Consider the following 13756-nt stretch of genomic DNA (forward strand, 5'->3'; position numbering starts at 1 on the left):
GTATCTTGTTCTATAAGTGTCTAACAAATAAAAAGTGGATCGTTCGCGGAAGAAAAGCTTCAAGTTCCCTTATGGGCGCATCACGAAATCACGAAAAATAATCTCCAAGAAGAGCCGCACGGAATTAGCCGAGCAGTCTAAAGCGCTGCAGTTATGGACTGTGCGGCATGGGTGTGTGTGATTGTCCTTAGGATAATTTAGGTTAAGTAGTGTGTAAGCTTAGGGACTGATGACCTTAGCAGTTAAGTCCCATAAGATTTGACACACATTTGAACAACTGATTTTTCTTCAAGAAGAGGACCACCGCATCGGCATCGTCGTATTGTGAGGGAGAAGAGGTAATTACCGTTAACAGGAAGAGAACTTTCGAAGTTAATTATTTCTAGTTCGTGTTGCAGAAGATTGAAAGCACTGTCTATCGTCATGTTATGCGTGGTGCTTGTGTAAAAGAAAAAATCTTTGCTAATCGACAGGTGCTGTTGATTATGACGTTAGCGTCTTGCCACTCTCTCTCGTCAGATTAATTATATTTTTTATATAAGCTGGTATTTTTTCATTAAATGACAGTGCGGGACCGTGTCAGACGCCCTTCCGGAGTCGAAGGACACGGCATCTATCTGAGCGCCCTTGTCTACGGCGCTGTGGATCTGATGGAGGAACAGAGCGATCTGTGTTTCGCAAGACGTCCATATTGATTTTTATAGAGAAGATTTTCGTTCTCAAAAAACATCATGATTCTTGAACATGAAGCATGTTGCATAATTCTACAACAGATTGAGGTCAACGATATAGGCCTATAATTATGTGCGCCTGTCCTACGACCCATCATCAGAACGGGAACGGCTTCCGCGATTTCCAGTCGCTAGGTACCTTCTTTTGGTTTAGCGATCTACGATAAACTGCTGCTGGAAGGGGGGCAAGTCCTTTCGCATAATCAGTATAGAATCTTACGATATCTCATCTAATCCTGATGCCTCCCCGCTGCTAAACGACTGTAGTTGCTTTTCTATTCCGCGATAGTTTATCACAATATCTGCCATTTGCCATTTACAAGTCCGTACGATGAGTAAAAAGAGGACTGTGTTACGATCTTCCATGGTGAAACAATTTCGAAAGACCGAATTCAGTAGGTCGGCCATCTCTCTTTTATCTTCCGTTTCGGTGTCAGTATGATCTCTGAGTGAACAAACAGAGGATTTCGAGCCGTTTACTGATTTTACTTGAGGGTTTTCACTCAGATCGCTTGACAAGATTTTACTTTCAGAGTCGTTGAACGCTACTCTGGTTGCTCTGTTTACGCTCACTTTCACTCCTTTCAGCTTTTCTAGGTTTTGACTTCTCTTCGTTTAAGTCGCAGTTTCCTAACAAGGTTATGAAACAACGGCGTGTCTTTTCCATCCCTCAACGCCTTGCTAGGAAGCACCTCCGTAGTACTCAAGTGTCGATCCCACCCGCCAGTAACAGATATAGTGGCCCGCCTCTGAACTGCTTCGATGTCTTTCTTTAGTACGACCTGGTGAGGATCCCAAACAGTCGAGCAGTTCTGAAGAAAAGCTTGCAGTAATTTTCTATAGCCTCCTGTATAGATGCGCTATACTTTACTAAAATTCTCCCAACAAACTGAAGCTGACCGTTCACATTCCCTTAAACTGACCTTACGTGGTCGTTTCATTTCATGACGGTTTTAAACGTGACACCTAGATAATGAATGAACGTGGCTGCGTCAAGTAGCACACTACTAATGCTGTATTCGAACGTTACATCAATCAGTTTCTTACTGATCTCGTTTAGCTTATATTTCTCTACATTCAGTGCAAGCTGGCATTTATCGCACCAAACAGAAATTTCTGTATCCTTCTACAATGACTCTATACTGTTCTGTAGCTACGACGCAATGACAAAACAGTTGCAAATTGCTGCTGAACCTGTCCATCAGATCATTTAAGTATACAGAGAGCAAGAGCAGTCCTGTCGCACTTCCCTGTAGCACTCCTGTCGGTACCCTTGTCTCTGATGTACACTCGCCATCGAGGACAACGCACTGAGATCTATTACTTAACAAGTCATCGAGCCACTCGCGTAGCTGGGAACCTAAACCGTACGCTCGGACCATCGTTAACATACTGCAGTGGGGCATTGTGTCAAACACTTTCCGAAACTCTGGAGATAAGGAATTTGCCTGTTGCCCTCCATCCACGGTTCGCAGGATATCCTCTGAGAAACGGGCAGGCTGACTTTCGCACGACCCATGCTTCCTAAATCCGTGCTGACTTTCTGGCAGAATCTTTTCTGTCTTGGGGAAATTCCTTACATTCTATGTTACAATATCTTCAAGAACTATGCAGCAAAGGTGCAGATGATAACCCTGTGGTACATGAATTTCATTACAGTGGACAACTTTTAATGGTCAGTTCTCTGACGGTTTCAATCAGTCATGAGGCTGCAAATGCGTGCAGGACACAACACCAGTAGGGAGTGCCCAGTGCAGTGAACGGTGGGCATGTGCAGCCTCAGGACTGACTGAAAATGACAAAGAAGCGGGCATTAACAGCTGTCCACTGTAGTGGACGCTATGCGCCACAGGGTTTTAAGGAAACTGGTCTGTAATTTTGGGGTCCGTTCTTTTAACCTTTTTAAATACATGAGTCATCTGTGCTTTTTTCCATTCACTTGGAACTTCATGCTGGGCGAGAAATTAGCGATAAATGCAACCTAAGCAATGGGCCGTGCTGAACGGTATTCCCCGTAAAACCGAACTGGGAGTCCATCTGGACCTAGCGACTTTGTCTTCAACTCTTTCCGTAGCTTCCCAACACCGGGGATACCTGTTTCCACGTCCTCCATCGAGAGTAGGCGTCGGTGGTATTGGAACACAACGCCCTGTCCTCACTCCTTGAGCCAGACATCAGGGCGACCCGGACGGCTGCATCTCCACTAATGGAGTGTCACCCGAGTACCGCACGGCACGCGTCGACCGCGCGGCACGCTCGGAATCCTGGGTTCGATCTCTGGCGCAGGGCCAGCTGACGTCGATGCTCCCCGTGTGGCTCCCTGCAACACCGAAGAGGGAGCCACGTCTGAACAGTGTCACACAGACTAAGTGTACTCGAGGTCGATGTTTAAATGAGCCCAACTGCATTTTCATTCCTCACAGAAATTTAATTGTACCGTTTGCTTATTTTATTCACACAACAGCTGACAAGCTAGACTTCAAGAACAATATAATAATTCCAGTTCCAAAGAAAGCAGGTCCTGAGAGGTGTGAAGATTACCGAACTATCAGTCTAAGAAGTCACTATTGCAAAATATTAACATGAATTCTTTACATATGAATAGAAAAACTGGCGAATTCGACCTCGGGGAACATCAGTTTCGATTCCGTAGAAATGTAGGAACACGGGAGGCAATACTGATCCTACGACTTATCTTAGAAGCTAGGTTAAAGAAAGGCAAACCTATGTTTGTAGCATTTGTAGACCCAGAGAAAACTTTTGACAATGTTGTCTGGAAAACTCTCTTTCAAATTCTGACGGTGACAGGGGTAAAATACAGGGAGCGAAAGGATGTTTACAATTTGTACAGAAACCGGAAGGCAGTTACAAGAGTCGAGGAGCAGGAAATGGAAGAGCGGCTGAGAAAGGAATGAGACAGGGTTGCAGTCTGTCCCCGATGTTAGTCAATTTGTACATTGAACAAGCAGTGAAGGAACACAAAGAAAATTTGGAGTAGGAATTAAAATCCAAGGAGAAGAACTAAAACCCTTCAGGTTTGCCGATGACATTGTAATTCCGTCAGAGTTTAACAGAATGGACAGTGTCTTGAAAGGAGGATATAAGATGAACATCAACAAAAGCAAAACGAGGATAATGGAATGTAGTCGAATTAATTCAGATGATGGTGAGGGAATTAGAGTAAGGAGTGAGACACTTAAAGTAGTAGATGACTTTTGCTATTTGGGTAGCAAAATTGCTGATGATGGTCGAAGAAGAGAGGATTTAAAATGTAGAGTGACAACTGGAAGGAAAGAGTTTCTGAAGAAGAGAAAGTTGTTAACATGGAGTATAGATTTAAGTGTCAGGAAGTCTTTTCTGAAAGTATTTGTAAGGAGTGTAGCCATGTATGGAAGGGAAACATGGAAGATAAATAGTTTAGACAAGAAATGCTTTGGAAATGTGGTGCTACGGAAGAATGCTGAAGATTAGATGCGTAGATCACGTAACTAATGAGGAGGTACTGAATAAAATTGTGGAGAAGAGGAATTTGTTGGACAACTTAGCTAGAAGAGGGGATCAGTTGGTGAGGCATCAAGGTATCACCAGTTTAGTATTAGAGGGCAGCATGGAGAGTAAAAATCGTAGAGGGAGACCAAGAGATGAAAATACTAAGCAGATTCAGAAGGATGTAGGCTGCAGTAGGTTCTCGGAGGTGAAGAAGCTCGCACAGGATAGCTTGGAGAGCTGAGAATGAAGACCACAACACCTGACAAGCTGGGCATTGCCCGCATATTCAGTTTCCCAGTTTTCTATTAGAAACGAAAATAAAAAATGAAGTGTGCTTGTAGACCATATATCGCAAAAATTTCGTTTAAAAAAAAAAAATTGTTCAAATGGCTCTAAGCACTATGGGACTTAACATCTGAGGTCATCAGTCCCCTAGACGTAGAACTAACCTAAGGACATCTCACACATCCATGCCCGAGGCAGGATTCGAACCTGCGACCGCAGCAGCCGCGTGGTTCCAGACGGAACCGCCTAGAAACGCTCGGCCACACCGGCTGGCTTTCGTTTGTATGTATTCATGAAAACACCCTGCAAATGATGAAACAGTCGTACGTAGAAACATGCATGATGTACAAATGTATAAATACAGTATCCAAATTAAGGATACAGTTGTAAGTAGGCTGTTTATATTTTCTTATTGGCAACGTTACGTAGCGCTCTATATGAAAATCACTGGCTGTGCTGTGTGCAGTCTGTGGCTAGTTAGCATTGTTGTCTGCCATTGTAGTGTTGGGCAGCTGGATGTTAACAGCGCGTAGCGTTGCGCAGTTGGAGGTGAGCCGCCAGCAGTGGTGGATGTGGGGAGAGAAATGGCGGAGTTTTGAAATTTGTAAAAATGGATGTCATGAACTGCTGTATGTATTATGACTTTTGATGACTATTAAGGTAAATACATTGTTTGCTCTCTATTAAAATCTTTCATTTGCTAACTATGCCTACTAGTAGTTAGTGCCTTCCGTAGTTTGAATCTGTTATTTAGCTGGCAGTAGTGGCGCTCGCTGTATTGCTGTAGCTTGAGTAACAAAGGTTTTTGTGAGGTAAGTGATTTGTGAAAGGTATAGGTTAATGTTAGTCAGGGCCATTCTTTTGTAGGGATTATTGAAAGTCAGATTGCGTTGCGCTAAAAATATTGTGTGTCACTTTAGTGAATGTTTGAGTACGTTCAGTTTTGCTGAGCTGTTTGAAAAGCAAATGGTGTAAGAGGTTTATCAGCACAGTAATTCTAAAATTGCTCTAAGGCGACGTTTCACAGTATGCAAAGTACAAATTCTCTGTGATGTTCATTTAGCTCCTGCATTACGCTCGATGTGAGATGATCCCGAACAGTTTCTTCACACTGGGCCAAGCTCCTTCGCGCGTCTACAACTCTACATTGTAAACGTCTTTGCGGCAACGTCTCTTCATAGATCTATAGACGGCTATTGTTTTCGACTACAGCTGTTAGCGCAGAGCGGATGAAAGCTGTCAAAAGCGCTGCCAGATGTCAGGGATTTCTTTAAGTTGGCTCGAGTGTAGTAGTGTCTTACCACTAAAGAATAAATGTATTAAAATTTCATTCAAGATGCGGCATATTTTCACGTATCTCAGTGTTTACAAAGTCATATCTCTTAAACTGTGTGTCATACAATGATACACTCGTATGGGTACATACAGCGGCATGTGTGGGTACTGTCTGCAAAATGTGTTGCGTAAAGAATTCTCAGCAAAAAAGTAATAAATCTGAACGCCACGCACACTTCAGCAGTTCTTCACTCATCTCAGTGTCCATGAAGTCATATCTCCTAAACTATGTGTGGTACCATTGATATAATTTTGTAAGTGCATTTAGAGGAGTATGTGAATACTTTCTGCAAAATTTATTGCGAATAAAATTAGTAGCAAAGAAATAATAAGTTTAAACGTCGCACATGACGCAGTAGTTTTTCAACAATCTCATTGTTTATGATGCCATATCTCCTGAACTACGATAGGTTGGCGGTTCTCACCGCCACATTAATTGTTGCGTAACACTTGGAGATACGTGTACCAAGTTTGATTGTAACCGGTCCAGTAGTTTAGGAGGAGATGTGCATCATACGCACACATACGTCCGTTTTTATAATACGTGTGGATGTGGCATCATGAAAACAAAGTGTAGCTCAGAAAAGAGAAAATTTGTATTTTAGAGCATTAGCAATAACGTTATCTAGTAGGACAACGTGAGACAATACTCACCCAATGACTTAATTTAGACAGAAGGCCAGCAAATATGTTTATAGCATTGGCAGATAACAGAGTCTTGACATAATTGAATTGAAAACACTTTGAAATTGTAAAGGTAGCGGGTGCTTAATCCAGAGAGAAAAGATTGTTAGACCGATGGACGTGAAAGGGAAGTTGTAGCTCAGCAATGTGTGAGACAAGGCTGCTGTCTATCCTTTACGATATTCGAAAATTATGTTTAGCAGGCAGTAAAGCTACCAGAAACTAAATTTGTAGATTAAAAAGTTCAGGGAGAGGAAATAAAAAAATATTAAGTTTACCGATCATAATGTACGTAATTCTATCAGAGAAGGCGAAGAACTTGGAAGATCAGTTGTAGAGGATGAACAGTGTCTTGAAAAGAAGTTGTAAGACGAAAAATAAACAAAAGTGAAACAATGATAAGGGAGTGTAATCTAATAAAATCAGGAACAGCTGAGAAATTAAATTAGGAAATCAGATGCTAAAAGTAGTACTCCAGCTATTTTTCTATTTGAGCACTAAGATAACTGACGATAGCGTTACAGAGGTGTTAGAGGAGATATAAACTGCAGACTGCCAATGGCGAGGAAGCCGATTCTAAGGAAGATAATTATGTTAACGTCTAATAGGAATTCAAGCGTTGAGAAAACTTTTGTGAAATTATTTGTCTGGAATGTAGCCTTATACAGAAGTTAAACATTATGTTAAACAGGACAATCAAGGAAAGAAATGAAAGTTTTAAAATGTGGTGCTACAGGCGAAAGTCGAGGATTATATCGGTAGATATGTGGGGTGGAGGATATAAATTTTGTTCTGCTTTGACGTTGGTATTGGTACTACAGTTCGCCGTCTTTCTCTCGCGAACCTAGCAACTAATTTTGTGGTCAGTAAGAAAGCGAAGAGAAACACTGACCTTAGTTTCCAGTCTGCACGGCCACATTCTGGTCCAGCCCACTGAGAGAAATGTTTCTATTCTGCTTCTACTTAGCGGCATCAGGACTATGATTTTAAATGAAAGTATAAAGTTTATATACTGAGTAAAGTCTCTCATGTACAACACCTTGAAATTCACTATGTACAATCGACAGTAAATCTTTCTATTCTAAGCAGCACTATTGTCAGTTCAGAGGCGACCCCTACGGTACGTTCCTACCAGATTCTCTTTCCCCTGACAACTAATACTCAAGCAATATTCGAAATAAATGTTCAAAGTTAATGCTAGCCACCAAAGTGGAAATAATGTTCACCACTTGCCATGCGGGTTTGTAATACTCACGGACGGCACACTAACAGTTACTTTGGCGAATTCTAAGCGATCCAGGACGGTGTACAGTCCTCGCGAGTTCACTATCCGTTTTTACCGCAAAATACGCGATTTGACACAGTCCGTCTCTGACGCCATCCGAGGCAGAGCGCGATCCGACGTTTAACAGACGTGGATCTTACAGTGGGTGAGTGTTAAGTGAACCTTTTTACTGTGTTTGTGTGTGTGTGTGTGTGTGTGTGTGTGTGTGTGTGTGTGTGCGCGCGCGCGCGTGTGTGTGCAGGCCCGTCACTTACGCGACTCGCCGTGTGCAGGGGGAAGGTTTGGTTTTTAACAATCTTTATTATATACAATATTTACATTTGAAGGGACAGGCATCCCTGGGCCTCAGTGGCCCTTAGCCGACCAACATTATTTTCCTGTTAGGTTGTCAAGATCTGGTTTGTAATCCCACCCCTCTTCTGTCAGGCACATTGGTACTTTGAATCGTTGTCCTAGTCGGGGGCGAGTCATTCCCACTTGAGTTAACTGTGGGAGTGTGTCTCTGTGGTTTTCTATTTTGGCATACATTTCGTCGCCTTCTTCTTTATGGTTAACAATGGAGTATCTATTTGGGTGGCTGCGTGGTGTTCTTTAGTGCTTTCCCACTGGGGGGGGGGGGGGGGGGAGGGGCGGAGTGTCCATCTGAATACCTTGTTCTGTACTGCCTGTGGGGATTTCAGTTGCGTGTTAGAGACGACTCCCCATGCCAAGCTCCCATGTAGAAGAGCTGGAAGGACTGTTGCCTTGTAGAGTCGTAGTTTGCTGTCCTGGTTCCAGTCTTTGCTGATGAAGAACGGAATCATGGCCTTGGCCATTTGCGTGCATTTTTGCTTTTACCTGGATGTGAAGGTGGAAAAATAAACCTGCGGGCTTTCACATAAGATGAAATGATGTCTAGTGTCGCCGTCAACTAGGTAGTCACAGAGTTGAAATATTAAAAGGTTTTGGCTGGTTTCGTTCTCTAGGAGCTGGGAGACGTAGTTTCCGCATTATAAGACAAATACTACTGAGTCTGCAGTATACAATACGAATATACGCATAAATCGAATGGTCGAAGGTTCCTATCACTCGGCAATTGCGAATTTTGAACGTAAAATAGACATTTATACATGAAAGACTGCAATGAAATAAATTCTGCAGGTACTGTTTTAACGACTTCAAATGATGATTACGATAGCAGAAGTACCTTTAAGAATGCCCTTTGCTACTGTAAAACACTTATTGGTGTCGATGGTCTAGCAATTAAATAAAATATAAGTTGAATAACAGAGTAACAATAGATTCCTCCCTCACGTAATTAGTTATGAATAACAACATAGCTCGCGAGATATTCACTTCCAAACGCATACTACGTCTTCACTGCAGAAGCCACGGAAATCTCCCAAGTGCACAAGTCAGCACTACGAAATATTTGTACCTCCCACGACCACGCGCATACTGCTCCACTCTCCAAGTCTTTCCCGCGATCGTACGTCGGTGCTCCACGTCCAGCCCCTCCCGCGACCGTACTTCCATCGCGTCGTACTGTCCAGGACTCTCCTGTGTGCCCTCCTGCACTGTCCAGAACTCCCCTGTCCTCTCTCGAAACGATGCTCCTCCCCCACTTCCATAAAGCCACTCCATGTGTCCTTTTTGGAACATCGCTGTGGTTGGCTAGAGCGCTCCCGCCCTGTCTCCAAGCCAACACACACTCATAAACATAATGGAAGACATTCGAAATACTGGATTTACATTTAAATAACTTGAAATTAAATAAATATTCCTACGGCTAGACCATAAAACTGCCCTAAAACACGTTATTAATACATACACAAATTAAATAAACATATATCAAAGGAATAGAACAGAACTAAGCCAGTAGCCTAATGTCCTTGTGCTTTCTAAAACACAGTAAATAATTGACCAATTTATTCATGAATAGTATATATCGGATATAAACAAAGACTTAGATGAATAAATATATTTATAAGCATGCTGCTATCGTTTCTTCGTGTAACTGTGGAGTACTTATGGCCTAACACCATCGACAGTAATTGGCCACTTTGACCTCTGATAACTCATGTACTATTCAAGTTCCATACCGGTAATTTATACCAGTTTAGGTTTGCACTAATAGCTTTATAAAGACACATCGATTGACAAAAGCCGGCCGGAGTGGCCGTGCGGTTCTGGGCGCCACAGTCTGGAGCCGAGCGACCGCTACGGTCGCAGGTTCGAATCCTGCCTCGGGCATGGACGTGTGTGATGTCCTTATTTAGTTAGGTTTAATTAGTTCTAAGTTCTAGGCGACTGATGACCTCTGCAGTTAAGTCGCATAGTGCTCAGAGCCATTTTTTTTTGATTGACAAAATCGGATGAACCGTTTAGATTTTGGATGATGATGATGATGATGTTTGGTTTGTGGGGCGCTCAACTGCGTGGTTATCAGCGCCCGTACAATTACCCAATCTTTGCTCAGTCCAATTTCGCCACTTTCCTGGATGATGATGAAATGATGAGGACAACACAAACACCCAGTCATCTCGAGGCAGGTGAAAATCCATGACCCCGCCGGAAATCGAACCCGGGACCCCGTGCTCGGGAAGCGAGAACGCTACCGCGAGACCACGAGTGGCGGACTAGATTTTGGAAATTCGTTGCTGAGTGTTACTTGTACACTTTATCGGCACATACTAAACTTTAAACTAATAAAGATATTGAAAATATGATTACACCATCAGAATCGTCGTGCAAATAATAGTAAATTACATGTTTCTTTTTGAGGTATCATGATTCATCTGGCTACTATTAATTTCTATACGAACTGTGAAATGTCTGCTATTAAAGTTTCACAAAGTCCGCTATCTTTGGCACTCCTGGCATGTCTCCTTCATAGACACAGCGTCACCATAGAATTCTCAGCCACGGGGTTGGCTGGACCACGTGTTCTGGCCGTAGTGCGGCATCATGCGGTTGCTAACGAGCTGCGGCTTGCTGAGCAGCCCGAGCGGTGGCCGCCGACTCTGAACTAAAAATATTCCCAGGGCGCCACAACTCGCCCGTTATCTCACAAACTGTTGTCCAGTTCCATGCCTAGGTATTTGACTGATCGTGACCACTGGATTTGTCGGCCTATGACATGGATTTCATCTAGTCTGGGTCTTTTCTTGCTGAAATAAACTATCCTCGACCTGTCTGCATTGCCCGCATCTCGTGGTCGTGCGGTAGCGTTCTCGCTTCCCACGACCGGGTTCCCGGGTTCGATTCCCGGCTGGGTCAGGGATTTTCTCTGCCTCGTGATGGCTGCGTGTTGTGTGCTGTCCTTAGGTTAGTTAGGTTTAAGTAGTTCTAAGTTCTAGGGGACTGATGACCATAGATGTTAAGTCCCATAGTGCTCAGAGCCATTTGAACCATTTTGCCTGTCTGCATTTAGCAACACTTTGTTACTGCGGCACCAGGTGGCTACTTCACCCATCTGTCTCTGGAGGCGGCTTACGTCGTCGAAGTGTTGCCGACCTCTCATGTATAATGCCGTCTCGTCAGCGAATTGTGCCAGTTGAACGTTGTTGTGGCCGTGCGGTTCTAGGCGCTTCAGTCTGGAGCCGAGCGACCGCTACGTTCGTAGGTTCGAATCCTGCCTCGGGCATGCATGTGTGTGATGTCCTTAGGTTAGTTAGGTTTAATTAGTTCTAAGTTCTAGGCGACTGATGACCTCCGAAGTTAAGTCGCAAAGTGCTCAGAGCCATTTGAACCATTTTTGGAACGTTGTTTTCCAATGGCAGATCTTTGATGAAGACGTTGAATAGGGCTGGTGAGAGCACCGAACATTGCTGTATGCCAACTGTTAGGGTCCTGGTGCTGGATTTCTTCCCTCCCACTGTCACTGCACTGTTATTTGGGGCGGTCAGCGAGATAGTCCGCTATTAGTTGTACGTAGCAGTCCGGTATTGAGGTCTGGGTGGCCAGTTTGTTGACTAGTTTGGCGCGCCACACTCGGTCGTAGGCTTTGTCCCAGTCGAGGAATGCCGCCGCTGTGGATTGTGAAACATTGAAGTGACTGGTGATGTGTTCCACTACTCTTACGACTTGCATTTCGGCCGATAGTTTTCGTTAGAACCCATACTGCTGTGGTCGGATTGTCCCATCTTTTATTAAGGGTTGTTGGATGCATTTTAGCACCACTCTTTCGAAGATTTTGCTTAAGGTACTTCGACGTCTCTTTTTGTCTCGGCTCGATGGTAATGGTTGTCTCACTTGAGATAACGTGCAACGGCATCCGTCGATCACGACAGCGGTAATCTATAACTATTATAGAAAGAAATTCCTCGCGCAGTTTGGTTATTTTTCAGATACTGTCTCTCAAAACTGATAACGTCTCTATGGAGCAGCACGCCGGAGTGTCTGTACAGCCCTTGCTTGTAATTAAAGCAATGGTTTTCGATGTCTATCGATCTTCTCCACTTATAAATATAGTGACCGCACCACTCGATAACGCGTTCACTGCCTTGATCTGAAATGATAACCAAAAGTCCTTTGGGTGTTCCCGACAGACTTTTCAGCTTACGCGAACTTGCTGACTATAGTTCTTATACCCGGTTTGAGAATGGGTATTCAAACGTTGAAAATATAATGTATTGAATCACCAATCCATCACCCAAGCCGATGTCACATCATGTTTTCTGCGAGGATATTGAGTTGTTAATTATTATTCCGTCGTCAAGGCGTCCCTACCTCTCGTATTCAACAACTACACGACATAATTCCAGAGATAACATACCCTTGAGCAATGTGCAGAATGCGTCTTACTTCGGTGTTCAAAAATGGTTCAAATGGCTCTGAGCACTATGGGACTTAACTGCTGTGGTCATTAGTCCCCTAGAACTTAGAACTACTTAAATCTAACTAACCTAAGGACATCACACACATCCATGCCCGAGGCAGGATTCAAACCTGCGACCGTAGCGGTCGCTCGGTTCCAGACTGTAGCGCCTAGAACCGCTCGGCCACTTCGGCCGGCTTACTTCGGTGTAAACTTATTGCTGTTTATAGTTAAATTGTCAGTAAATCACTTTTCACTTTTATGTTATTCCAAGAATCAGTTAATTCCACAAATACACTTTAAATGTCCATTAAATGATGTATACGACACGAAGAATTAAAGTTGAATTAAAGTTTATTGTTCTTCGTAATTATTTGTCGCTACTCTGAGCACACACACCGATTTTTCATTCAGGGAATTGCGTCTGTTAGCATCAGCAATTCTGACTTTGACGATAGCATCTGACAACACGGCGCAATTGCAAGTTCTTCGTGATCGCGTTTATCTGTTGTCTACTCAAGTCTAATAATCCAGTTTGTGTCGGCTATCAGTCTCTTTGTGTGTCCTTTGATGTTAGTGACTATCAAGTACCACGAAGGCTACGTCCCATCACAAATCAGCAATCACACGAGTTATTTTTCTGTCACTTATATCGTATCCCATTATTTGTCTAAACGGTAAAGATGATTTTACTTCAGTCCGACTTCTGACTAATACTTCCAACCGTAAATCTTTTAAACTTCAGATTGGTTTTAAAACAATCTAGTAGCGCTTAACATGCGTACTACTATTGCAAGAGTACAAGAGAGGAGTGACGTTAAGACCTCCATTGCCGAGTTACATTGTAGTCACAGTGAACTTACAGCTCGATGCGGCTACAGCTCTCTTCTAGGATAAATGTTATCTTTGGTCAATTTATGGTCTGGGCTTTAACCTTCGTAAATAATAATTTTTTTGAATTCATTTTGTAAGTAGGCTGTTTATGTTTTCTTTATGTAAGTAGGCTGTTTAGATTTTTATATTGGTAATGCCACGTAGCGCTCTGTATGAAAATCACTGGCTGTGCTGTGTGCAGTCTGTGGCTAGTTTGCATTGTTATCTGCCATTGTAGTGTTGGGCAGCGGCAGCTGGATGTGAACAGCGCGTAGC

The sequence above is a fragment of the Schistocerca cancellata genome, chromosome 7 (assembly GCF_023864275.1).
Source record: "Schistocerca cancellata isolate TAMUIC-IGC-003103 chromosome 7, iqSchCanc2.1, whole genome shotgun sequence".
NCBI classification, from domain to species: domain Eukaryota; kingdom Metazoa; phylum Arthropoda; class Insecta; order Orthoptera; family Acrididae; genus Schistocerca; species Schistocerca cancellata.